Genomic DNA, 27009 nt, shown 5'->3' with positions numbered 1-27009 from the left:
GGCGCGGTGTTCCGGCGCTCGGGTGCCGGGCGGCCGTGCCGCGTACGGTAGGCGCGGTGTATTTTTGGGGTTGGATTCGTGTTGATTTCTGGGGGCTTCCAGGTGCGGCCGCTCCCCGAGAAGCGGTGAGTTCCCCGGGAGCTGACAGAAGGGAAGAGGGAAAGGAGGAGGACCTTTTCCCCCTGCCCAGGGCGCAGATGATGGCCGCCGCCTCCCCGGCTCACCGGAGCTCCCGCTCAGCCTCCCCTGGCCCCCCCCTTGCCCCGTGCGCCTGCCCCCAGCCCCGGCACCTCCCCTGAAGCGTGCTGCGTAGCCCTTGGCCGCCCCCAGGCCCTGTCGTGAAGGCAGCGAGCCGGCCCTCGAGCGCACTGGATTCCCCCTCGGCGCAGGGGCCCTTAGCAGTAGCGCGGGGAAGGGGCGGTGTGTCCAGAAGCCCCTGCGCAAGGAGGGGCTTTGGCCAGGGTCGATCGACGGTAATGACGGTCGCTGTTTCTTCTTTCCCTCTCGCAGAGACCGTGCTGAGGACGTGGTTGTCTGTCCTTCCCCCGGGGATGCCGTTGACTGCGGCCGTCTCAGGCTTGCGTGGCTTCTCTCTGCCCGGCGTTGCCATCCTCGCAGCGCGGGGGCGAAAAGGGACACACAGAGCCCTTCCCGGCTGTGGACAGGAGCTGCCTCGGCTGAAGCTGGAGACGCCAACGAAAGGTAAAGCAGAAGAAACTGAAGGCGCTCTGGCTGCCAGCTGCCTTCCTGCCGCAGGCAAGAGAGAGCCTGTCCCTGCAGGTGAGGGAGGGAGGATCCCCCTTCGTAGCCCGCAGCGGGCCAGGCCACCAACGTGCACCGCAGGGTCTGTACGCGTAACCGGGAGTTGGGTACGGGCGTGTAGTGCACGAGCGAGCTAGGCTACGTGCCTAGGAAGCCTCATCTCGTAAGAGCGGTAAGACACCCGTGTATCCTCTTTAGGTGGAGAACGGCCTAGAGTCTGGAGCTGCAGAAGAGGCAGGGCGGAGAGGAGGGGAAAGAAGCATCTGAACGGCTAAATTGTGCCAGCAGCGCTGAGAGCGAGAGTCGCGGTGAGTCCTGGGCCACTGGGGCCCCGTTGCCTCTCTTGTGCGTCCTGGGCCCTCCCTGTCTCTCCCCCCTGGCCCCCTCTCTTTCCTTACCTGCTGCAAAATTATTTTTAGGTTTTTTTTTTTGCGTCCCCCCGCCCCTTCTTTCTCCATCTCGCTCTGAGTGGCTCCCTGCCTCCCCGTCTTTTTGGTCCTCCCTCTCTCTGTCCTGTAGCCTGTGGCTACTTGTTCTTTCTCCGCCTCTCTCTGCCTGGCTCTGGCTCAGTTTTTTATTTTATATTTATGGAGAGAGCATCGGGCGTCCTCCTGTCTTTGCAGGGCTGACCCTGAGGAAGTGTGGTCCGTCGGTCGATAGCATGAATATATATATATTTTGTGGGTGCACAAATCCTTTTCAGAGTGTCAGAGGGTAAGGGTTTTGTTCTGTTCAGCGTAAACATTGTTCTGTTTGGTGTATTTGTCGAAGATGAGAGTTTAGTGGGGGAGGTAGTCAGCTCTCTGGCTGGTTTGAGGTGGGCTATACGTGTTTGTCGGTCACCTCTCACCTGCCAGTTGTTTTGAACTAGTTTTATCTGGTTTTCCTTGGGAGTCACAAGGGGTTTGGGGCTCCCCGGTGGCGGGTGCTGTGGCCAAAAGAGAGAGCAGGGTCACAGAGTGCCTCATATATGGGGCTGGCCTCGGCCATCTCCTGCACAAACTTCTGGTATGTAGCGATCGGGATTTGATTTCCTGAAGGAGAGGATGATGGAGCTCATCATAAGAGCATAATCATTTTCTCTTCCTTTGGCAGTACGGGCACCCGAGGGCCAGCCTGCTTTTGAGGAACAGCATGAGGATGTCGGTGTCGATGCTCAGCAGTGGAAGGAAGCTTCTTTTGGAGGCCAAGAAGATGAAGTGGAGTACTTATTTGTTGTGTTTGATTTTCATTGCGGGGATGGGGAGGGGTGGGACATGGAAAACGCGGTCCCAGGCAGGGGAGGTGTCTATGATGTGGGAGGCCGTGAGAGAGATCATGGACGCTGCTGGACAGGCGTTAGAACCCGTTGCTCAGGTTGGACGGACCCGGCAGAACCACTGCACCATCTTAAGTAACGCCTGCTCACATACTGAGATTTTGGTAGTTGCCCCCACATCCCCGTTGGCTTTTCCTCGTCGAGCTTGTATTTTGGCAAGAAGCGTCTCTCGTTAAGCGTTTGGGTCTAAGGGGTGTCCACGAGGCTACGTGGTGCCCATCCCCATGAGATTTTGTGACCATCAAGTGATATTCAGCATCCGTCTTATGCCCGTCTCCTGTAACTACTCTGCAGTTTTCACTTAAGGCTTGATAGCGCAGCGTTAGCTGAGGGCGGCATTTCCCGCGCTGGCCCCGCCACGCCGACGGCGTTTCCCCTGCCGGCCGCTGTCCGTTCCCTGTAACTGTGACTCTTGTCCTGGCAGAACCTTTGCCAAAGCCACCTTTGTGCTCCACAGCAGTCTGTTTTCTGTCTCGAGTATGTTTCTTTTCGGTATCGGCTACCCCAAAGCTGTGTACCGTTGGCTCAGGTCTCTCCGTGAGCTTCTGTGAGTAGAGAGAGCCTTCCTCTGTTTTTATCGATGCGTCTCCTGGGGTGGTTTTTTGTTGTCCTTTACAATTTAGTTTTGTCCCAGCTACTGAGGTGTTAATTTAGCTGCTTCGTACCGTTCCCGATACGCTTGTATATTTCCACGTTTCTTTTCATGTTTTTTGTCCTTTGAGACTGATTCAGTTCTGTTAAGGGACTGAGCGAGAGAGAGCATTGAGGTGACTCCGAATGGTTGATGGTTTTACAGTAAATGATTTACTTTATAACCAGAGATAATTTTTGAGAAGGGGCTCTTAAAAGATTTCATTCTGCTTTGCCATTCTGCTGGCGTAGATGAGCCCCAGCCTTTCTTCGGGAGGCTCATTCTGCTCCTGGGCTTCTCTGGTACTGTTCCTTGAGTTGGTTGCAGGTTTTGAGCTGTCTAAGCTCTTTGGGTAGGTGTGTTTTGACATTTAGAGAGGGGGAGGTTTCTGGCTGAGGTAAGAGAGCAGTCAAAGTTGAGCAGCAGATATATACTAGGAAGTATACTTGTACGAGCTTTTGTTTTTCCTCGGGTCAGTAAGTTTGTGTTGGATGTTCAGGGGTAGCAAGATGGTCTAATAGTGTGTTTTGGATTGTTTGGTTTTGTGGGAGTGTTATGGTTTTGTCTGGGGTTTTTTTGGTGTTTTGTTTTTGTGTGTGGTAGGTTTTTTGTTTGGTTGGTTTTGCAGGAATTTTATGACTTGGCCGAGGGTAGAAGCGTATATTTTTCCCACCAGTTTTGCCTGTGTGTTGTGCAAGTTGTTGACGTTATCTCTCAATAGGACTGATGCTGAGATGCTGCGGTAGGGGTTAGGGTGAGCGTGTTGTACGCGTCTGTATGTGGAGCTCTAGCCTTCCTTCAGAAAGCAGCAGGGACGTAACGCATAGTGTGTGTCGGGGTACGGAACTGCTCGTCGCCTTTCCCGATCGCCCGCAGAGTACCACGTTGTCCCGAGAACCTTTGCAGCTTGCGGCAGGTCCCTCGTAGATTATAAGCATCGGGGCTTCCGTTATTTTGTGGGCCTGTAGAGAGCACGGAGTCTGCGGGAAGCCGGAAGGTGGGAGGTGCTCGCAGAGCGCGGGGCAGAGGTGGGAAGGGCAGCTCCCGAGGAGCGGCTGACAGAGGGGCTTTAGGGGTGCAAATACAGGGCGGGAGCTGTCGGGAAGGAGTGAGGTTCCTTCCCTGACAGTTCAGGAGGAGAGGAGGGGTTTTTGAAGTCTTGGTACCGGGGGATGGTTGGGAAAGGGGTGTTCAAGTGTTAGCTAATGGTCGCGTTCTGTGTGCAAGCAGCCTCCGGTAGCCCAGTCTCCTTCCCCGTATGTGTCAGCGCGGCCGCTCGAGCGTGCTGTCTGCCGAGAGGTTCTCCACGCGGCTGTTCACGGAGTCGCTCAGGAGTGAGTTACCTACAAAGGGAGAGTGTGTCACTACACCAGCCACGCCCGTTTGCTTCCCGTACTGCTTTTGGTGTTTGCCCTATCGGTGTAATTTTTGTGTGTTGCGTGGTTTGACTTTTTCTTGCACTTTAAGTCATAGGTCTAGGGTTAAGCAGGACAGTCGAGCGAGGCGTGGCAGCAAAGGCGAGCAGATGGCGTCGTGTGCTGTGACGGGGCGGGCTGTGCGGTCACTCGTCTGGGATTTCTGCCTTTGGGGTCTCTGTGTTGCCAAACAAGTCAGTCAAAACGATTTGTTAGTTTGTTTTGCGTGGTGAGCTCTTGCTTTTGGAAAGCAGTGTCTAATATCTGTGTGCCTCTCCGTATTTCCCCAGAAGTGGGCCCGGCATTGAAGGTGACAGTTCCCAGCCATCGGGGACGGACCGAGTATGCGAGCAGGCGCCTGACGCGGCCACTGACCCGGGAGGCACGGATCGGGAGGTGAGGGAGCCGTGTTGGCATGGTAGGGGAAAGGATGAGTCTGGAATGTGGCTGTTGGTGGAGATGCACGGCAGGGAGCCGGACACGGGAGGGAGGGGGCGAACAGAGCATTGTGAGAAGGTAGGTCAGCACGTGACAACGGAGGGGTCGTGCAGTGCGAGCACCTATGTGACTAGTTAACGAAGGGACTCACAAAACTACATGCAAAGCGGGATGTCTGCCCCGAGCTCGTCGGGCAAGGTGAGCGATGAACAGGAAACTGTAGCAGCGGTTATTTTTGAGGTGTGGAATTGTTTGTGAGCGGGCGGCCGCTTCCAGGCGCAGCGGTCACCTTGTCTCTCTGGTTCTCTAGGCGCCGTAGGTGGCGGCGGCCACGACATCCAGCCTCATTAGAGCGTGGGCGAGCGGAAGTTCACGGCGCTTCCGAGGAGGCTGTCGTTGCGGAAGTGGCCGGCGTTGAGTGGTGCGACGCTGAGTGATGGCACCGCACGTTTGGAGATGAAGAGTGTCTGTGTGACCGCAGCCCCATCCTACGTAGCCTGTGTGGCCTTTTTAAAGGATGGCTTTTGAGCCCCCGGATTTGGAAGCGAAGCTGAGGGGCCGATGCGGTCTTTGTGCAGGTGGCCGGTCGGTTGCGGGAAGCGCAGGGGGGGCAGGCAGGGGTTGTCAAATCAGTGGAGGGGACCGTTCAGAGACCGGACACGTTTGGGCCGAGAGAGGTTGTGTTGTCCTTTCTGCAAAACAGAAGCATCTGCCAGGCAGGGGAGTTCCTGCCTGTGCTTGTGCTGTTGTGTGGATTTTGTAGTCTGTCTTTGTTCCTTCCTGTACTCGGGTCTCGATGTGTCTGTTCTCCGTGCTGAGCAGGCACCTAGGTAGCAATATTGAGGGTTTTGCAAGCCCTGGCTCATCGGCATAATGGTAACCGAGAGCTTCCTTTCTCGCATTTTAAGTCTACTGCATAGATTTGTCTTGTGTCTTAAATATTAGACCTTTATAGAAGGTCATCTTTTTGCGGCGGTGATTAAGGCGGCCTCAGTACTGCTGCTGAAGAGCAGTCTGAATACGCAGGGCCCTTTTCTGGGACCTGTTCCCTGCACCTGAACGTTCTGAGGTCTTTAAGAGCGGCTCGTCGCTCGTGCGTCGTCCTAGTTGTGGGTATATGGTTTTTTCGCAGGTGGTGATGGTACGTGACATCTCCGCGGATGCTATAGCTGCTTCCTCGCTGCCCTGCAGATCTTCTCGCCCGGTGGCATCTCTGGGCCGGAAGTCCGTGGTCTCGGTGAGAATTTTCTGAGGTGCCGCGATCACGTCGCTTGTAGTATTTGTGAGCAGTGTCGGTCCGTGCACGTCGATGCCTGTGTCAGAGCTGCTCCTCCGCCTGGGGGTGTAGCAATGGTAGAGCGGGGGAAAGAACAGCAATAAGAGTATATGGTTAACGTTAATGTGCGTAGACTGTTTTGGCAACGCCCGTACAACCCTCGTTGGAGCGAGTGGCCGTTGGCAGCGGGCGAGGACGGTAATTTCCGGGGCGTTTTGTGGGTGCCGAGGGGATGACCGTAGCCGTCTGGGAGAGGCAGCTAGAGTGCTAGCTGAGCAGAGGGCATCTCTCAGCTGTTCAAGCTTGTACGTGCGTGGGGCTTAACATTTGATTGAAGGTATTTCCTTTAATGGCATGCAGTAGTTGGGCTCTAGATGGTATTCCTACGTGGAAGCAAGACCTGTGGAATGGTTAAGCTGTTGCTGTGCGTCCAGGTGACTTGTTCTATCATGCTGTTCTTGCAGAGGATGAAGATGGAGCTGTGCAGGGTGATAGAGCAGAGCTGAGTAGAGCACACTAAGGCGGCGGGTCCGTGTGCAGGATTAAAGGGAAGATGCGACTGAAGGCTATTTGAGGAGCATTTCAGGTGAGCTGGGTCGCAGTGAGGAGGCTCATGGGGCTGGTGACTTTGTTCTCTTTGCTCTCAGGAGCACAGCGCTATCCCTAGGGGCTGGCAAGGTTCTAATTGTGGGGCCGGCGCCCATCGGGTGCCTCATTTTTTGCGTTACAGTTTAAAGTGTGGGTCACTCTGGTGTTTGAGGAGTTTCTGGGCAGTTGTCTGCGGCGTCGTTCCCAGATGCATGAACAGCTCTGCTCTGTTGCTGTCCATTTTCAGGGAGCGTGATTTCTTTCCTGCATCCTTACAGTCTTAGGTCTTGTAGCTGGGCTTCTTGTGCCTCCTCCCTCTCAGTTTTGAGAGGAACTTCTTGTCACGGGCCCTGACGCTCTTCTAATCTTTTTGGATCGCGTTAGGGCCTCCTTGCGTCACTGTCAGGGTTCCGCAGGTCTTGTTGCTGGACGAGCTCTTCCGTCCAGTTGTCTCTCTGTTTGCCGAGAGCGTTCTCTCGTCTCGGAGGCGCGCAGTTTGTAGCGTTTCTCATAGCGTTGGTGTGTGCGTTTGAGTTTGTCTCGGACCGCCTTGCTGGCCCTGTAGAGTCGGGTAGGTGGCACAGCGATGAGAGGTTAGGGTTCATCTGTTGCTGTGCCAAGGCTGTTGGGGGAAAGGTTGTACCGTCATCTCGGATTGAGTGGCCCTCCTCAGCGGGCGAGGACCGTAATCACCGTGACATTTTGTGGGCTCGGAGGCCGTGACCGTAGCTGTCTGGGAGAGGCGGCTAGAGTTCAGCTGAGCAGATTACCTCTGCAGGGTGTTCAAGCTTGTACGTGCGTAGGGCTTCATGTTTGAAGTCATCTGTTTGTTTTGATGGCAGGTTATAGTCGGTCTTCAGGAACCGTTAAGGTACTGCTGTGCAACCAGGCGACTTGTTTGGTATTGGTTTTGGAGATGCCGAGGGACGAGTCGTGCAGGGCGACGGAGGGGAACTGAGGGGACCGATGTAAGCGGGTGAGGTGGTGCGTGGTGTATATAGAGGGAAGATGTGACCGATGGCTCTATGACTCCGTTGCTCCTTGCGTTTGTCTTTTGTTTTGGGTTTGAAGTAGCGTAGCAATGAGCAAAGGAGGCAAGTCGAGCAAGGCGAGTGGTGATTGGTGGGCTGAAGTAGCAGCTCTTTTCTGAGGTGTTGTGTTGCTGGGGAAGTTATAAGCAATGCGTGTTGTTTGGGTGTTACGGACGGCGGGCGAGCTGGACACGGCACCTGGAAGTGGCGTAGCGTAGGCTGGGAGGGAGGCTGTCGAGGGAAAGGGGTGCGAGACGGGGATCGGTGCGGGCAGGCTGTGGCATCGGGCAGCATCTCGGGAGGTGCCTTTTCGCTTGGCTTTTTGCAGGTGCCGCTGGCAGGCTCGGAGCGGTGCTGCCGCGTGCCTATGAGAGGTCTGAGAAGGTGGGGCAGCGGCCAGCATCTGAGACCAGAGAATGCTGTGGTCCGTCGTCGAGCTCTTCAGTTTTGTAGGTAACACGTGGGCCGTCTTTGGAACGGCGTATGAGCATTAGAAGCGAGCTGGGTAGTAACGAGGAAGTCACGGGGCGGTGATTTCTCACGAGCGTAACGGTAGTTTACTGTGTGTTGATACATTTGGTGCCACAAGCGATGACGGAAGCGGGGTGTGATGCTGGAACCTGTGCAGAGCAGGTGAGCCGATGGGCATGTTCCTTTTGATGAGGGGGGTGCTCTGGAAGAGAGCTGTGTTGACCCGTGTGATACTTATTGCTGGCTCTGGTGTTTTTTGGGGTGTTTTTTTTTGTTGGTTTTTTTTTTCACGTGATGAAGAGGCACCTGGCCACTGCGAGAATATCCTGGTTAGCTGGTGTGTTTCTTGTTGTGAAAGGATTCATAATCTGGCCCATCTGAAAGCCCCACAGTGTGACTTTTGTTAGGAAGAGATCTTGAAAAATTGAGATATTTCTTATTCAGTGAGGTTGCATTCTATGAACTTGCCATCAGAGTGCATCTTAGAGACAATGTCTTTGTCAGTAGAACTCATCAGCACAAGACTTGCGAAGTACTGCTTTTTTTTCTAAGATGAAAAAATCAATGGTCCTTGCGGAGATCCAAGCACAGCACATACTCCAAATGTTGATGGCATTGGTAGTGCTTGGGTTCTCAGTTGTAACAGTCGAGATCCCATAAAAATACGGTTCCCCTGCATGCTTCGGTACAGCCAAACGCATTAGCATATCTGCCGGTCCTTCTTGGTAGCCCCATGTATTGCAACACTGGGGATTTGATTTGCGTGGGTTTTTGTTGTGGTATTTTTTTTCCCCAAAAGAATTAAAACCGTATCGGGGATCTCTTAACTCACCGATTCTTCTGTCATAAATGAAAGTTTAAAAAAAGCTAACAGCGTCTGATTTACGACGTGACTTGCGCTGTTTCAGCTGTAACTGCCGAGCAGATGTAGCGTACGATTTGTTAGGTGTAATTAAGCAGGTAGGTATTTGTTGTAAATATTTAACGAGGGGCGACTGAATGTTGGGGTGGGGGCGGTTTTTTCCCGCCGGTATTTTGAGGGAGCGCTCTTAAGTATTTTATTTCAGTCTCGCTTTGGATGCGCGTTTCCCTGGCAGTTCAGCAGCATCTCTCGGGCGGGGCAGCTGGGCGGACGTCCCTCCCGACTCCATAACACGCCAAAACCCCCCAGTCACGTTGCTGCTGTGTATTTTGGAGATAGATAATCTTATGGCGGGTGTGAACGGCTGTGTGAGTTAAATGAGCGCAGAAGGAAAATGGAAAGCTTTCAGAGCCTAGACGCTCATATTGGATGTGCGTAAACACGCGCCCGCCTTCTCAGCACAAAGTGCATTACTGAGATTTATTCTTAATTTTTTACGTTACTCTTTCAAGTTTGACGCTTCGCTTCAGGCTTCATGGAGCCAGGCAGCAAGACGTGTGGCGGCAGGGCGAGGGCTGTAGCTGCTGCGGCGGATCTGTAAGCGGAGGTTCCGGTTCCGGTACAACTTTGCCCCGCAGCCTCACGGGGTTATCTCCCCGCAGCGGTGCCGTAAGGAAGGGATGAGACGTTTTCCAGCACCAGCCAGAGCGTTCAGTGTTACGCGAAGAATCTGTTCAAAATGGTATCGGTTAGTCTTAATACCGTTTTCAAGTGTTCCAGTCCCTCTAGCTTTTAAAGGAGGTGTTGTGTTTTGACATGACCCGTTTGCCCAGAATCTTGCTGCGGCTCAATTTCCTTCCTATCCCTTGTGCTGACTGAGCTCCTCCATTTTCTTCTGTGCTATTTTATTCACGTGCTGAAATATAGTTTGGGATTTCTGTTTTTCAGATGTCTTCTCAGTGTCTCGTGATGCTCAAGAGATGCCCCCCGGCCCGGGTTTGCCTGCCGGTCGTTAAGCGTGGTGAAGGTAAGGGGCCATCCCTCTGCCTGGGGGCTCCCGGCTCTGTCTCCAGCGGGTGCCCCGCAGGTGCGGCCGCGAGGGCTGCCTGGTGGGGAGAGTCGGGGCCCCCAGGGACCGGGGCTGTTTGTCGCCCCGGGGAGCCCGTCCCAGCGCGGGAACATGTCCGAGCAGAGCCCGAGAGAGACGTGACACCGTCCTCTGGCACGCTCCCGCTCCGCCGTGGGGCGGCCGCTAGCCTGCGGACAGGGGCTGGGGGGGCTGCAGCTGTTTGGGGGGCTGCCCCACCTTTTAGATTTTAGCAGAGCTCCCCCTTTTCTGGGGGGTGGGGTGTGTGTGTGTGTGTGTACCTTTGTAAATGGCACTATTAAAGTAATGAGCTGCAGGTTGGAGTAGATTCCCTTGTTTAGTGCCCTTCTTGGGGGTGAATAAAATTGGGGGGGGGGGGGGGGGGGGGCGGTGTGATGATGTCATGCGGGGCGCCCCGGTGTCACTGGGGGAGCTGATAATGCGTCAGAGGAACAGGTGAGTGGGGGCGTCATGTAGGGGTTCCCCCCCAAAAAGGGGGGTTGCAGCCCCAAAATGCCTGAAAATTGAGGGGGGCTATTACAAAAACCTCTTATTTTATATATATTGACATGTCATATTAATTGATAGATGTATAAAGGGATTTTAAAATAAGAACTTCTCTCTCCTATATTATATAACGGATTTCAGGATACAAAAATTCTACATTGAGATACAGGGTTTTAAACCACAAAAGTAACTCGACTGTCTAAATATCTAAATTAAAAAATAAAGGAGTTTAAAATGAAGAAAAAGGATAGATGAAGGAATTCAAAGCAGAAGAAAGTCTGACTAGAGCGAGCATCTACGCTTAGTGTGTGTTACATAGTCTAAGCAGATGTGTAATCTAAATAGAGGTTATATAGAGTGAAATAAGCCTAGGTATAACTGTAAGTAGATGTCTAAATAGAGAAGTCGAAAAAGATTGAAGTGTCAAAGGGTAAGTAAGCAGATAGCTAGCCTAAATAGGTGGTTTATATACGTGTTAATATGGAAGTCTGAACAGGTATGTGTAAATAGATATGCTGTGTAAGTGTAAATAGCCTAAGTAGGTGTAAGTGTAAATTTAATAGCTAAGTCTAAACAGGTGTTGTATGTAAATGTAAAATAGATAGTATATATAAAATATAGATGTACTCTGTAAGGATGTGTAAGTAGACACACAAGTGCAAATGTCTATGCTATATAAGGTTTTAAAATGCAAAGAAACCATGTTGACAGAGATGTTTATAGAGAGGATTTAAAAATTGGACACACACCCCACCCCCACCCCCCAATCAACTGAAGACACAAAAGCGCTTTCAAATGCTGCCCCTTTCCCGTTCTCCTTCTCCCATCCCGATTTGGGGCCGATTCCCCCAGATGGGGACTTCCCCCTCTGGGGCTGCGCAGGCAGCCTGGGAGCTGCTGCCAGGGCAGACAAACACCCCAAAGCCCCCAAGTCTGGGTCTGCAATGGGGGGTGAAAAACCCCAAACAGGCAAAACACCCAAACAGGTTTGGGGGAAAGAAAACAATTGGGGGCTCCTGGGAAAGCCCACTCCTGCTGGGTTTGTGCAGCTGGAAAGGAAGGGGGGGGGAAAAAAAGCGGTGGGGGGTTGGATGGGTTGGAACCCCACTAACCATTCTCATGCACAAAACCAGGAGCAAAAATCACCGATTTCTTTGTTGTGGAAAGGGCCAAAGAGACCCAGAAGTGAACCGTTTGGAAAAGCAATCCCAACTTTGTTCCTTTGGCTTTTTTTGCTTTTCCATAAGGTAAAACCCCCAAAACCCCCAACAACAAAAAAAGCCAAGCCATCCAAACAGAAATCACCACCACCAAACGACCGCCCCAAAAACCCCAAATTGGGGAAAATTTGGGGTGAAACAGCAGCAGTTTGAGGGGCATTGCTGGGGCTTATCCGGAATGGATTCTCCGGAGCGGGTCGGTTATCTGGAGCGGATCATCTGCTGCAGGTGAGCCCAGGTGAGTTGCCCATTGTGGATTATCCTGGGGGGACCCCCCTGGTGTCAGTCATCCCCATGCATGTTCCCCATGGCGTGTCTGCCCAGACATGCCCCTGTCTGGCAGTGTCCGCCTCCTCCCCCGCCCTCCCTCTGCGTGTGTCTGTGCCCTCCCAGACGCTGTCCCCTGAGATGGCCCCCCTGCATGACTTTTTTTCCCCGGTGACATTCCTCCCCCCCGCTTCCCCTGGCCTCCTGTTCTGTGCTCGCTGAAGCCTCGTGCTTACGCAGGATGAGCAGTGGCGAGGCGAGGCGCTGCCAAGCCAACGAAGCCCAAGGCTCAGCAGCGCACAACTCCTTTGCAGGGCAGCCGCTGGCATCTGGTCTGCCTGGCTGCCCTGTGCCCCGACGCACAGCTGCCCCCTCACCCCGGGCAGCCTGCCTTCAGAAGGGCAGCTGTGTTCCCCTGATGGATTTTCTTCTTTAACCCTCCAGGACCTGTTGACTTGCTGCTCTCCCTGTCCCAGCCCTGATGCCGCAGGCCTACAGCAACTGATGGGGCTTACTCCGGGGGGGTGTGGGGGTGGGAAAGGGGACATTTTTCCCCAGGTGGTTTGTGCTCCTTCTCCTCCCTCGGGCGTGGGGTGGGGGCGAGTGGGGCAGGCGGGAGGACAGTGCGCATGCGCAGTGGCGCCTTTGCTGCTCTCTGCTGCCAGCGTGCGACCAAGGCACGGTACTGCAGGCGGGCGGCCGCGCATGCGCAGTGGCGCCTTTGCTGCTCTCTGCTGCCACCGTGCGGCCAAACCGCGGTACTGCAGGCGGGCAGCCGCGCATGCGCACTGGCCACCTGTTGTTTTCTGCTCGCTGCTTTCACCGAGCGACCGAGCCCAGGACTGCAGGCGGGAGCTCCGCTACCCTGGTAGAGATTTCCCCCCGCCCCTTATCCGTTCGCGGCAGCTACCGGTCGATCAAAACCGGGTACGGCAGACGGGAAGCCGCCCGTTCCCGAGGGGGAAGTTTTCCTCTGGCCGCTGCTGTTGCCGAGCAAGCAGATGCTGGTACTGCAGGCGGGCGGCCGCGCATGCGCAGTGGCGCCCTTTTCTGCTCTCTGCCGCCACCGTGCGGCCAAACCGCGGTACTGCAGGCGGGCAGCGGCGCATGCGCAGTGGCGCCTTTTTCTGCTCTCTGCCGCCACCGTGCGACCAAGCCGCGGTACTGCAGGCGGGCGGCCGCGCATGCGCAGTGGCGCCATTTTAGCTCTCTATCGCCACCGTGCGGCCAAACCGCGGTACTGCAGGCGGGCAGCCGCGCATGCGCAGTGACGCCCTTTTCTGCTCTCTGCCGCCACCGTGCGACCAAGGCGCGGTACTGCAGGCGGGCAGCCGCGCATGCGCAGTGGCGCCCTTTTCTGCTCTCTGCCGCCACCGTGCGACCAAACCGCGGTACTGCAGGCGGGCAGCCGCGCATGCGCAGTGGCGCCATTTTAGCTCTCTACCGCCACCGTGCGACCAAACCGCGGTACTGCAGGCGGGCAGCCGCGCATGCGCAGTGACGCCCTTTGCTGCTCTCTACTGCCACCGTGCGACCAAACCGCGGTACTGCAGGCGGGCAGCCGCGCATGCGCAGTGGCGCCCTTTCCTGCTCTCTGCCGCCACCGTGCGACCAAACCGCGGTACTGCGGCCAGCAGCCGTGCACGGGCTGTAGCGACATTTCGCCGCGCTCACTTCTCCCCGCCACTTAGTGACACCCCCCCCCCGCTACCTGGTGACGGCACCGTGGGGGCTGGAGCCGTGTACCACAGCCCTTAGCGACAGGTGTTGACCCCTTGCGATAGCCCGGTGAGGGTGGTGCTGATACTCCTCGCCACGCTCTTAGCAACGGGCCCCGCCCCCGGCGATGGGCGGGCAGGCGGTCTGATGGCTGACCCACCTGGCCCCACCCACCTTTGCGACAGGCCCCGCCCCCTGGCAACGGCCCGGGGGGCGGTGCCGGCTCTCTCCCCTTAGCGACAGGCCCCACCCCCTGGCAACGGCCCGGGGGGCGGTGCCGGCTCTCTCCCCTTAGTGACAGGCCCCACCCCCTGGCAACGGCCCGGGGGGCGGTGCCGGCTCTCTCCCCTTAGCGACAGGCCCCGCCCCCTGGCAACGGCCCAGGGGGCGGTGCCGGCTCTCTCCCCTTAGCGACAGGCCCCGCCCCCTGGCAACGGCCCGGGGGGCGGTGCCGGCTCTCTCCCCTTAGCGACAGGCCCCGCCCCCTGGCAACGGCCCAGGGGGCGGTGCCGGCTCTCTCCCCGTAGCGACAGGCCCCGCCCCCTGGCAACGGCCCGGGGGGCGGTGCCGGCTCTCTCCCCTTAGCGACAGGCCCAGCCCCCTGGCAACGGCCCGGGGGGCGGTGCCGGCTCTCTCCCCTTAGCGACAGGCCCCGCCCCCTGGCAACGGCCCGGGGGGCGGTGCCGGCTCTCTCCCCGTAGCGACAGGCCCCGCCCCCCGGCAACGGCCCGGGCCTGTGTTTGCTCCGCTCGGGGGGGGGCTCGGTTTGGGTGTTTTCTCTCCCCCCCCCCTCCCGCGCCGGGAGCTCCAGGCGGCTCCCGTACGGCTCCCGGGGCCTTCACCCCTCGGGGGGCTCGGCCCGCCCCTTTCGCGGGGCGCTGTGGGAAGGGCGGGGGCGGGGCCCGGGGGTCGAAGAGCCCCAGCCGGGGCTCGGGCAGCTCTCGCTGCCCCCGGGCTCCTCTGGCGCCGGGGCTCCCGTGTTCCCTCGGGCGGTCGCAGCTCTGGGGCTGTCTCAGCCCCCCGGGCAGGCGTGCTCTGGCGTTTAGAGAAGCGGAGGCGTTGCCTGAGGTAAGGCTTCCAGAGCTTGGCACTCTTTGGCAGCAGCTGTACTAGAAAGGTCCCTTGTGGCCTGCTTTGCTTTTTTTCTCCCGGGATGCTGTTTTGGGCGCTGAGGGGGCGGTGAGGCGGTTTAGTGGTATGGTGTTCTGTTTGGGGTTTGGTTTTTGCTTTGCTGGTTTTCTTCCCCCTTGTGAGATCATTTTATTCGTTTATCATTTCACATTATCATTTACCCCGCGCCATTTCCGTCCCCTCTGGGCAGCAGCGGATCCGCCGCTCGAGGGCGAGGAGCTGGGCCGACAACGGGCCGCTGCAGACTCTGGTCAGGGTACGAGGCTGCTCCCTGGGGAGCCGGCGCAGGGGGCGCGGAGGTACGCGCGGGCACTTGTCGGTGCCCCTGACCGGTGAAGGGGAGGTTAAATTGTAGGAGTGCAAATAAACACATATTATTTAGGGAGGAGTCGTGACTCAATTTAATCGCAGCTATTACTGAACAAACCAGGCAGTCATTATTCCTAATCTGTAATTAAAAAAAATAAAGGCAGTCCTTTTTTATGCCATAAATAGAGTTGCGAGTCATTAATAGCTCAATCTAAATGCAGCCGTTATTAAATCAACTGCAGGCATTAATGACTCCTGATCAGAAACAAAATAAGGAAATTTTAGAATCTAGAATGAAAATCGACCCGGAAAGCTAAATTGGGAGCGGGTAGTACTGAAATTGTAACAGGGCTGTTAGAAAGTTCAGAGGCAGCGACAGCTCCTGCTTCCAACCCAAGCAGTAAACGAAGCTTTAGGTTCTTAAATGAAGAGAAATAAAGGTGAGCTGTTAAACAGTGGCTGGGGTCAAGCGTAGCTATTAAGAAAATTTGCAGGTACGGGTGATTCCTGACCAGAACTAACAATTCCAGAAGATTTAGATTTAAAAACTACAGAGCTAATGGAGTGCCACAACCGCCCGGATGTAACCGCAGCCGCTTTGGGGGAATGCCCCAGCCCCCCCCCGCCACCGCTATTAATTACTGCCAAGGAGAGCGAGAGTGAAAGTAGAAGCGGTGCATGTGAAACGCGAGCAGTACGCTTTTCCTAAGTCATCCCTTCGTGTCAGGAGAGGAAAGCAAATGGAAAGAAGATGTTTGCAGGGGGTCTGTGCTGGGTTACCTGCGCGTCTCTTCCGTGCATCCTTGAGGAGACATTTAGCTCCTGTTGGGCGCTCGCAGGTGGGGACAGGGCGAGCTGGAGGCAGGATCGGTGCCGGCACTGATAAAGGGATGGGCGACGAGCTGAGAGAAGAGGGGGCAAGGGCTGAAAAAGGGTCTCCAGTTCTGCAGGGAAGGCAGCGGGATGTGACTCGGCAACCGCTCTGACGAGTGCAGGGTCATTCGCTGCGATGAAGTCGGGGTCTGTGGCTGGCCCGGAGAGGCAGCAGAAATCCCAAACTCTTTGCGGGGGTACCGGCCAGATTAGGGCAACACCTGAACAGTAAAACCATTTAGGGGAAGCAGAGCTGGGCTGCACCGCGTGGCCAACCTCCCTCTTCTCCGTGAGTCCCAAAGGGGCAGCTCCAAGAATGTGCTGAGAATTAATGTCTTGCGCTAAAAATGAGACGCAAGTAGCACCCGCCCGTGAATTTTATTTTCTCTCTCGCTCTGCAGCTCCTGCCTGCTTGTCTCTCCTCAGTGCGCACCTGCACCTGTGCTCGGATGGGGCAGCTGAGGGAAGGTGCTGCCATCTCCCCGGCCCCGGCGGACCGCCCCTCAGCTGTGTCCTCTGTCAGGGAGCGTCGTCATCTCTCCTGCCCCCCAGAGCGTGTCCTGTAGTGGCAGACGCGCGGGCTTTTCCCTGCACGCGCATACGGGAAGGGAAGGGAAGGGAAGGGAAGCACAGTGAGAGCTGGGCTTGTCAAAGCGTAATGGGGGTGGTGGGAAGCGTAGCTAGAACCGGAGAGCTACAGCGCAAAAGCGAAGCGGACGGGACACAAAAGTAAAATGGTGCACAGGAATGCTGAGGAGAGAACTCCCGCAGCACGCAGGAAATCAGTGTCAGAATCTATTTTCTTCTGACTGCCGAATTAAAAATAATGGCACGCTTTGCAACGCCAAGCTCGCTCTAATCGTCTGAACTGTTTCTTTCCAGCCCCCCACCGCCCCCAGCACACTGTTCAGCCTCCTCAGCCTGAAATGCCTTGTTTTCCTGCTTTTTTTTTTTTTTTTTTTTTAATGACAGGGCAACTTCTGTTCCCGAGGTGGTGCCTACAGTACAGCTATCTCTTCGAAGGCAGTTTGGTTTAGGTCAGAGAATGTTTAGCCTGGACTGAATCAGCCTCTGTTTCTGTTTCTGGAAATCGTCGGTCCTGTGCATCAAGCCCGGAAAAAAGGAAATATGAACCAAAGGACCTGGGGCCTGCAGGGCTAGGAAAATATTTGAGAAGAGGTTCAGTGGGGAAATGACTGTTTGTCTGTGGGGCGTCCAGGCAAGCAACCCAGCTGCTAGAAAGCGGCGCTGTCCCCAGGGTGGCCTCGGCGGTCCCGTCGGAGTCGGGGGAACAAGGACAAGGCAGGGGGAAGCATCTGGCCTGCCGTGTGGACCGTGACTGTACAAAGCACGTGTGATGCACTGCAAGTTTACCTGTTTAAACTGTGAGTTAAAGAAGGTGTGCAGTTGCTTTGTAAACAGCCGACGCTCTAAAGCTACACCCATCTAATTGCTAGCTGTATTAAATCTATCGTATTGCTGTTTCTGCATTAAAAAAGAAAAAAACCAACACACCTATGTAAGCACGTCTAAGTACAATGGAAAACCACTGTTTAACGCGTGGCATGTGCGGGTGGTTTTTTTGGGGCGGGGGGGTGGGGTGTATGACAAAAACCTGCGAGAGACACACGCACACACGCACATGTCATGTTTAGCGCTCACCTAAACCCAAAAAAGAAAATCCACTCTTTATTTTGCAGCATTAGCATTAGCTTCCAGCGCACAGCCTGAGCGCGCACCTCTGCTCTCACCGTCTGCTCCCTCTTCAACCGTGCGTGGCTGTCATCAGCTTGCACAGGCTTTGCTCGTGCAAGTTTCCGCGACGGCTTACGAGAAGGCAGGCAAACAGACCCAGCAAGACGCGTAGTGCCTTCCTCTATGGGCTCCGTCCAGCCTTTGTTAAAATGAGCAGAAAAGACATCTGCTGCGGCCTTTGCCCTGACTGACTCTTACAGAGAGCATCTGACTTGACCCGCAGCAAAGCCATGCCCCAGGCAGCAGCACGTATTGGCGCGGACCGCGGTTTCACCCACCTGCTTTACTGTGCCGGTCCTTTCCCACGGCCGATGCCGCAGATGTGGCGCGGCCCACCCCCAGACCTCTTTACGAGGGTTCCCTGGGCTCTGCAAGTCGCCTGCTGGACGTGTTGCTGATTCGGGCACGGGCAAAGTCAGCTTCTTCGCTGGCCTCGGGCCAGGGCAGCCCCGTACCTGAGGGAAACTGAGAATATCTCCAGCGAGATCTCACCGGGAGGCTGGGACCTCGTCAGTAGGGGAGAAGGCCAAGCGACTGACACTGAAAGGGAGCTCTTTGCTAGGCTGTAGATCGTAAAGTTAAAAAAGAAAACAAACCTGCCTTTTTTAAAATGCCCCCCTTTGAGTCTGCCACGTTTGATACAGATTTTTTAAATTGCAGGGTCTATCTCCTACAGGCCTCATGCAAAGGGAAGCGAGTACCTCTGGCTCTCAGGACAAGGGGGTCCCTCAGGAGCCCAGGTGCTCACGCCAGCCGGCATCTGGCACAGCACAGGGCAGGAGCTTTGGCAGTAGTACGTGAGCTGAGAATGAGAGTCCGGCAGCGCCGCACGCTTCTCCTGTGAGCCGCCGAGGCTCGCGCGCTGTGCCTTCCGCAAATAAAAGGCCAGAAGAGTCAGCATTTCTGCTAGTTCCAGCCTCATCCGCACCCTCGTCGGTGTAGCTGTAAGCAAGCGTCCCGTAGCGACTGGGAGCGTGGCAGCTGGGCTTCCTGCGCTGCCTTAGGTTGTGCCCTTGGAGAGACCCTTCTCCGAGCCCCGTGAGCCCCGGGGTGGGTGGGCTGCGGTGCCGTTCAACGCTGAATAGGCACGAAGGCCTGTAAACAAAATGTATTTATATCGCACCCATACCCGGCAGCCAACCGCCGCTTTATTTACGTATCCTGCACCTCCTGCCGACGCTTTTAAACTTAGCCGATATTGCCGCAGTTTTCACTGACGGGGCAGGGGACTGCCATGCTGCAGGGGCAGTGTCTGGGTGTCTGCCACGGACACAGACGTCCTCAGCTGGGTAGGGACAGGGTGAGAGCTGGAACAACTCTGCTGACATGTACGGGCCGTCCCAGGGCAAGGCTCCTGGGTCTGGGGGCTGAAAGGCGAGCCGCGCTGGGTGGTTGGTGTGGGAGCTGTGGAGCAAGTAGGGGGGAAAAAAAGCAACAAGAAAAAACCATCCAAATGTTTCACAGCAGGTAGAAAGCTTGGCAGAAAGCAAACTGAATGCTGTAAAGACAAAAGCCGAAAGCCGGCTATGGACTGGACGAAAAGAGTCAGTGCCACGGAAGGAGGTTATTTCTTCCACTGACCGTAGGAGGCTTTTTTGTGAGAAAACACAACACCTCTTCTTTCGGCTACGGCGCGGTACCGCAGCAGTAACGGGCCAGAGCGTGCGAGCGCCTCTGGCAGTATCGGTAACGGCCGGGGCACGGCCGAACGGCCAGCCCACCTTCCGCACAAGGAGAACACCGTTCCCCTGGAACGCCACGCAGACCCAGGACGGGTACGGCGGAGGCCGAGCCCAGGCGCCCCCATTGCCAAGGACCACCTTGGCCTCGCAGCGTCTCACGCTGCGGGGTGTTTTGCAGGCCGTGGCTAAGCTCAGGCCCCCTGCTCGTGGCTGCCCCCGGTCCCCCGGCGCCGGTCGGGCCCCAGCCCCCAGCGCGGTGCGGCGCAGGGCAGCGGCCCAGCAGGGCGGCCCCACGGGCCCCAGCCCGCACCCCCCCCCCGTGCCTGCGGGCAGGGCCCCGCGGCCGCCGGCCCCTTCCTCCTCTGCTCGCTCCCGTCGCGGACGGCTCGGTACGTGTCACGAGCGGCAGCCCCGTTCAGCCGCTCCCGGAGGGCGCGCGGCTCTGCCCGGCCGTGACCGGGGCCCGCAGGGGTCTCTCGCTCGCCCGCTCGCCCCGAAAGGAGCCGGCCCCGAGCCGGCGCGTCCCGCCCCGCCCGGCCCTCGGCGCCCTCGCGAGCTGAGCGCGGCCCGGCCAGCAGGGGGCGCTGGCGCTCACCGGCTGGGCGCGGGGGCGGTCCGGCGCGGGGGCGGGGCCGGTGGGGGCCGGTCCTTCCGGCCGCCCTCTAAGGGCCGCCCCGCGGGGCCCGGGCTTCCGGTGGCGCGTGCGCGGCGGAGCGGAGGTGGGAGAGGTGCGTGGGGCGGCCGGGTCGCGAGGGGTCTCTTTGCGGTGCCGGGGCCCCTCTGCGGCCCGGCGTGGGAAGCCCGTGGCCGGCGGAGACTGCTCGGAGCTGGGCGGGGAGCGCCGCGGCAGTCCGGCCGCAGGCAGCCATCCCCTGCGGTGGCCGGCAGCCCCTCGGGACTCCTGGAGGCCTGGCGGCTCCCGATCCTCGTCTGCGGCAGCCGCCTGAGAGAGCAGCGCGGCCGTAGCCGGGGGCCGGAGAGCGCTGGTGGGTGAGTTCGGGCAGCGGTGGGGGCTCCGTGTGGGCCGGGGGTGGGGGGGGCTCCGTGTGGGCCGGGGGTGGGGGGGGCTCCGTGCGGGCCCGACCCTGGGGGGGGCTCCGTCGCCGGCCCGGGCCGGGCTCGGTGCCGGGCGGGGGGAGCTCCGTCGCGCCGGCCCCGGGGCCGGGCTCGTGCCGGGGGGGTGCTGGCTCCTCCGTGCCGGGCCCGGCCCGGGGGAGGGGAGGGGGGAGCTGGCTCCTCCGTGCCGGCCCCGGGGCCGGGCGGGGGAGGGGGGTGCTGGCTCCTCCGTGCCGGGCCCGGCCCGGGGGAGGGGAGGGGGGAGCTGGCTCCTCCGTGCCGGGCCCGGGGCCGGGCGGGGGAGGGGGGGGCTGGCTCCTCCGTGCCGGGCCCGGGGCCGGGCGGGGGAGGGGGGGGCTGGCTCCTCCGTGCCGGGCCCGGGGCCGGGCGGGGGGGGGGGGGGGCTGGGTCGGCTCCGTGCCGGGCCCGGGGCCGGGCGGGGGGGGGCTCCGTGACCGGCCCGGGCCCGTGCTCGTGCCGGGGGGGGGCTCCGTGCCGAGCTCGGGCCCCGCAGAGAAGCCCTGGTCGGGCATCGTTCTCTTTTGCACAATGTAGGGCTTTCCCCGTTTATTTTCTGTGTACTGTGTTTTGGGCCACCTGAAACCCTTTGGCCGGGGAGGTTTGGTGCGGGGAGATGGCAGGTCTGGAGCCTGAAAGATCTCGGGTGGGGGGCGGGGGAGGTATTTTTGCCTTAAAACTCTGGGCCCACCTCGTGTGTCATGTCGTGAGTCTCGTGACTGTGGCAAATGGCTCAGTCAGGCGTTTTCTGATAAAAAACTTCTGAACGTGTGCGTGTGTAGGCACGGGGAGATTTGTGCAGGGTGACGGAGCCCCTTGCGCTTCTGTGCTAATGTCTACCTGTTCTAGATCTCCAATGTTGGAAAGCCTTTGTTTAGTGCCTGGTTGTGCCTGCGTAACAAATGTTTTAGCTGCTGATGTGTTATACCTCTGCTGTGAACTTTTTCCTGGGTGGCTTGATTGTTTCTGGTTGTCCGTGTAAATCTAGGCAGCTATTTTCTGCCCGGTGGTGATGCCTATCGCTTTGGATAACAAAGGGCAGGAGAGCAATAAAGAAAAAGGTGACCTGTCTGCTGCAGCTCCTTGCAAACGATTCGTTCCTTATTTTCTGCCCTTGGGTAGGTGTTGTGCTTTCCAGATAACGCAGCCTCTCCTGTGCCTGTCCACGCCGTGCATTTTTGTCCTGCCCTTGCTTGAAAAGGCTCTCCTTGCCTTCCTCCTCTCTGCTGCAGTTGGCTTAATCTCTCGCTGCTGCTGCTGCTGGAAGAGGGATAAAGGGAGTGTTGTCGATGGGGTTGTTAAAAGCTTTTTCGCGGGCTGTAACGCGCGGGAAGGGGTGGGCGGGGGGGGCAACTCAGTACGGGGGAGGGGGGAGGATCAGGCTGCGGGGAAAATGGGAAACCAACATCACCTTCCCCTCCTACGGCGCAGCCCGGCCGCACGGCTCCCCGGGGATGCCCCTGCCCGCGGGTGTACCGTGTGTGCGCCCCCCGCGTGGGGCGGGGGACGACGACACACACCCCCACACCGTCGGCGGCACTGGGGCAACCCCTGCCCCAGGGCTCCGCGCTCGTACCCGGCTCTCCCCGCTCCGGCACGGCACGGGGCTGGACGCACCGAGGAGACCCCGGGGCGGCTTCTCGCGGCTGGGTGAGAACAGGGCCCGGCCCCGAGCAGCAGAGCGGGCACCGCCGGTAGCTCGGAGGAGCGGGGCCGGCTCGGCTCGAGGCGTCGGAGCGAAAAGGGACGAGAACCGGCCCGGAGCGTCCGGGGGTTGCGGGGGGGCGGCGGATGGTCCGGTGGCCGGGTTCGGCTCCGTGCCGGGCCGTGGGGCAGCCGGAGCCGCGCCGGGGGGCAGGTGAGGAGCCGCGTGCGTGGCTGGGCGCGCTGTGGGTCGGCGGGTTTCGGCTGTGGGGTCTCCCGGTCCGCGGAGTCCCCGGGGGGGGGGGGTTGCGGGCAGCAGCGGCCCCGGGCCGAGCGCTGTCGTGGGTCGGTGGTTGGGTTTTGGGGCCGAGCCCGTGCCCGGCCGTGGGGAAGTAGGGGCAGCCCCACCCGGCTCTCGGCTGCTCCTCGTCGGGGTCGGGCGGCGGCGGCGACCCCGGCGGGGGCCCCTGCGGTGCCGGGCGGGTCCCCCCCTTGCCCGCGAGGCAGGCAGGGACCCCGGCTGCTGCCGCCGCGGTTTGCTGGAGGCGGGCTGGGCCCGGCCCCCTGTGGGGTTGGGGTGCGGGCCCGGCGGTGCCGGGGAAACGAGGCCTGCGAGAGCAGGAGGAAAGCGCTGCCGGGCCGGCGCTGGGCTGCCCCGCCGGGGTGCGGGGCCGGGCCCGCGCAGTTCAGTTCCCGAGGCCTCCCCGACAGTGCCCGCGTGGGCCGTGGGGGTGCGGGGCTGCGGGGTGGCTGCGCTCTCCGCGGCCCTGAGCGTTGCCCGTGGGGACTGCGGAGGGGGCCGGGACGCAGCCAGGCTCAGCTGGTTTGGTCCCTGAGCGGGGAGAGCGCAGCTCTTCTGTTCCTGGGCCGTGAGAGCAGGCTCCTGTGGCTGACGCCGGGGCCCTGAAACAGATCGAGTCGTGCGTTTTGAGGGCCTGACCGAGGGGACTAAGTCGTGTGGTTTGGGGCTGAGGAGCAGAGGTCGAGTGCTGCATTTTTGGGACTTGAGAACAGGCTCAGCAGCTGGGCTTTTTCGCTCAGAAACGGTCCCAAAGTGAGCTGGTTTGGGGGCCAAAAGCAGAAGCTGGTTTGGCTGCTTGTGCAGGCTGGGGGGTTGGGGTGGGGTGGGGGCATTGGGGGCTGCAGGGGAAAGCAGGGGTTGGGCAGGGTACGCGGACCCTCCCCGGAGGTGGGGGTCCGGTCACATCGGACCCCGAAGTTCGGGAGGCCGGCATGCACCAGAGCGAACTCGCCACCTGAGGCGGGTCTCTGGAGGAAGGGTGCTTTTTGGATCCAGCGTAGCGCACCCTCTTTGGGTCCAGCTCTTCTTTCTGTGCTGCTTAGGATAGTTATTAACCAATTAATTAATCATACAAACTAAGTCACAGCAGCTCTATCGGCTCCATCGTGGTTCGGAGCTCTGAATCAGTTTCATTTGGTGTCTGACACGTTTTTTTCCCCAAGGAGAGGCTAAGTTTCAAAGTTAGTTCTCACAAGTGTGTCAGTCGACAAAATTGAGTTATGATTATTAAAACCACAAAGGTGACAGGAGTCTCACAGATCTGGTCTATTTCTGAAAATGTATTCATCCCATGCAGATGTCGTCGGGATACAGATCATCTGCATCTTCATGCTCTGACAAGACAAGATGCTGAGACAGGGATGAGCTCCAGAAGGACTGCGGAAAAGAAAAAAAAACCGCACTCCACAAAGTCATGGGGGGTTTATTTTTGCGTTTGGGGGGGTGGGGTGGCTTTAACAAAAGAGTGCAGTGTTGGCTGGCAGCAGCCTGCAGGGCATCTTTGCTGCCTGATCTCTCCTTTTCTTCTCTTCCACTCCTCTTTCAGGGCTGTAATTGTCATTTGGATAGTTTTAGAAGAGCAGTTAAGTTCCTCGCCTGTGTCAATGTGCTGGTAATACCAGGAAGGTGAACGGTTGAACCGGTCGGGCGGGTGGGAATAACTTGGCTGCAGGTAGAACTTCTGAGGGAAGACCAGCAAAACCAGGAAGCAAATAGCAAGTTCCCCAAAAATGTGCGGGTGTCAAGCACGTAAGCGTTTCATTGCCGAATGTTTTTGGGAATATGTTCCAAATGGCTATTTTTGGTAAACATAAATTTTCAGGAGATTCAGGGTTGTGTGTGGCAAAACATGTCCCTCTGTTTTTGTGTCCTGCCGCACAAACGGCCGGCGGCAGGGCTCTTGTTCCCCGCTCTCGATATTGCCCCAGCAGGGCTGCGATACTTAGACCTGAGTGGGGATGGGTTTAGGAGTGGAAGGAGAGAGAACGCCTGTGTTCTGTAAGGGCTGTGAATGCTGACCCTTTGTCTCCGTCTGCTGCTTTTCCTGTGCGGGTGATGAAGCTGTTTTACTTTTCTCTGTTGTTCCTGGTCTAAATAGTTGCAAGGCTGTCGCCGCTGTGGGTGTGCAATTTGTGTTGCTGTGTTTCTGTGGAGTCCTAGCCACGGCTCGCTTCTAGTGTGGCCAAGGGTCAAGGTAGGGCTTTCAGCTTAAAGCTTCAGAAGCGCTGCGCGCTGAGATGGGTGTAGGTGAAACTGCTGTTGCGCCTGCAGCTGTGCTCGCAGGGATGCTGGGCGGCTCCGCATCAGACCGGCGAGGTGCCCGTGGACCTCCGTCGGGCTGCGCCCTGGGTGCGCGAGCGTGCCGTGTGTTTGCTGTTCCGGCTTGTACGTGCGAGGGCTTAACGTTTGATTTAACGCATTTCCTTTAACGGCAGGCTGTAGTTGGGCTCTAGATGGTATTCCTACGGGGGCGCAAGAGCTGTGGAATGGTTAAGCTGTTGCTGTGCCTCCAGGTGACTTGTTCAGTAACACTGTTTTTCCAGGTGCAGGTGGATGAGTCGTGCAGGGCAACGGAGGAGAGCCCAGGGGAGCGCTGGAAGAAGGTGAGTCTGTGTAGTACTGGAGGGAAGATGTGACTGATGGCTATAGGGCTCCATTATGGGTTTTACTCTTTTTTTTTGTGATCCGAGGGCGCTAAGCGATGAGCCGAGCGTGATCTGGGCCCTGGAGGTGAGTCAGGCAAGGTGACCGGTGCTTGGTGGGCTGGAGTAGGTGTTCTTTTTCAGGTTATTCAGGTTTTTTTTTCCCTTGTCTTCACTTTCCCATCCCAATTTGGGGCCGATTCCCTCAAACGGGGACTTCCCCCTGTGGGGCTGCTTATGCAGCCTGGGAGCTGCTGCCTGGGCACAAAAATACCTCAAACCCCCTGACTCTGGGTCTGCAATGGGGGGTGAAAATACAGGAAGAATTCTGGTGGAAAGAAAACAACTTGGGGCTTCTGGGAAAGCCAACTCCAGCTGGATTTGTGCAGCTGGAAAGGGAAAAAAAGGGTGGTGGTGGGGAAGGAACAACCACCTAAAAGCACCCACCAACCATTCTCATGCACAAAACCGAAAGTGAAAATGACCATTTTTTGTAGGGTAAAAGCACAAAAAGTCCCCACAGAACTCAGTAGTTTGGAAAAGCAACCCCAATTAATACATTATGTAAAGAAGGCAGGGGAAAAAAAAGAAAACCAAAACAAAACCCTATCACAACCCTGATGCCACATGCCTACAAGCAGTTCCTGGGGCTTATTCTGCGGGGGTGGGGGACCCAACCTTGTTCCCCAGGTTTGCTGTGCTGCTTCTCCTCCCTCGGGCATGGGGGGGGGGCGGGCAGTGGCATGGACAGTAGCAAGCACCAGATTTTTTTAAGCAGTCGAGAGGAAAGGACTGAAATGCTCGAGACGCTTTGCTGTTTGGTGCAGAGGCAATGAACGGTGCTGCTGGGGCTGCGAGGGGGAAAGGTGCAGAGGAATAGAAGCTCTGTGGATGCAGCCAAGTTACGGTTTCTGGATGGTATTAATCGAGAAGAGTAATTCAGATAATGCTGCTGCCCAGCGACCAGAGTTGGGTACTGAGCCCGGGAGCCGCGCACGCGCGGTGGCGTCCCTGTGATCCCCATTGCTCTCTCCGCAGGTGACAGCCCTGCGATGCTGCGGTGCCTGCGAGGTGATGCCGCCGTGCTCGTTGCTGCTTCCTGGTAAGGAAAGGCCTCCTCCGCTCCTGCTGCAGCGTGGTGGTGTGTCGGACACGATTCCCTGTGTCGGGTGAGGCCTAGGGCTGCCGGCGAGGTGAGCGAGCCCCTTTGGTGGGTGCAGGGGTGTCTCCTTGTGTGCCTGCACTACTGGGGCTGGTGGGATGGGAAGCTTCAAACGACCTGCCGAGGCAGGCTTCTGGTATGCTAAAGGCGAGCGGGTGAGGGCAGCCCCAGGAGTTACCCGGGAGCTGATAGAAGGGAAGAGGGAAAGGAGGAGGAGGAGGATGACCTTTTCCCCCTGCCCAGGGTGCAGAAGATAGCCGACTCCCCAGCTCACCAGAGCTCCCCCTCAGCCTCCCCTGGCCCCCCTTGCCCCGTGCTCCTGCCCCCAGCTCCGGCACGAGCGAGCTAGGCTACGCTACGTGCCTAGGAAGCCTCATCTCGTAAGAGCGGTAAGACACCCGTGTATCCTCTTTAGGTGGAGGACGGCCTAGAGTCTGGAGCTGCAGAAGAGGCAGGGCGGAGAGGAGGGGAAAGAAGCATCTGAACGGCTAAATTGTGCCAGCAGCGCTGAGAGCGAGAGTCGCGGTGAGTCCTGGGCCACTGGGGCCCCGTTGCCTCTCTTGTGCGTCCTGGGCCCTCCCTGTCTCTCCCCCCTGGCCCCCTCTCTTTCCTTACCTGCTGCAAAATTATTTTTTTTTTTTTTTGGCGCCCCCCCGCCCCTTCTTTCTCCATCTCGCTCTGAGTGGCTCCCTGCCTCCCCGTCTTTTCAGGCCTCCCTCTCTCTGTCCTGTAGCCTGTGGCTACTTGTTCTTTCTCCGCCTCTCTCTGCCTGGCTCTGGCTCCGTTTTTATTTTTTTATTCCTCCTGCTCTGTTCTGTAGCCTGTCGGTATTTTGTCTTTCTCT

General features: G+C 58.0%; 2 long non-coding RNA genes across 3 annotated transcripts; both read left to right on the top strand.

The window, feature by feature from the left end:
* On the top strand, positions 1–27009 carry LOC135311008 (uncharacterized). The gene is made up of 4 exons (XR_010370911.1): positions 1–125; positions 511–702; positions 961–1070; positions 26581–27009. It is a non-coding gene; the product is annotated as an uncharacterized LOC135311008 (long non-coding RNA).
* Positions 1863–5140, top strand: LOC135311021 (uncharacterized). 2 transcript variants are annotated; one of them, XR_010370924.1, is made up of 3 exons: positions 1863–1961; positions 4417–4522; positions 4875–5140. It is a non-coding gene; the product is annotated as an uncharacterized LOC135311021 (long non-coding RNA). The 2 variants fall into 2 exon arrangements; XR_010370923.1 differs by having other exon boundaries at positions 1863–1966.

This window comes from Phalacrocorax carbo, unplaced genomic scaffold (genome assembly GCF_963921805.1).
Source record: "Phalacrocorax carbo unplaced genomic scaffold, bPhaCar2.1 SCAFFOLD_60, whole genome shotgun sequence".
In the NCBI taxonomy this organism is placed as follows: Eukaryota; Metazoa; Chordata; class Aves; order Suliformes; family Phalacrocoracidae; genus Phalacrocorax; species Phalacrocorax carbo.
The sequence above is the reverse complement of the archived record's forward strand: the minus strand, read 5'-3'. Positions and strand labels throughout refer to the sequence as shown.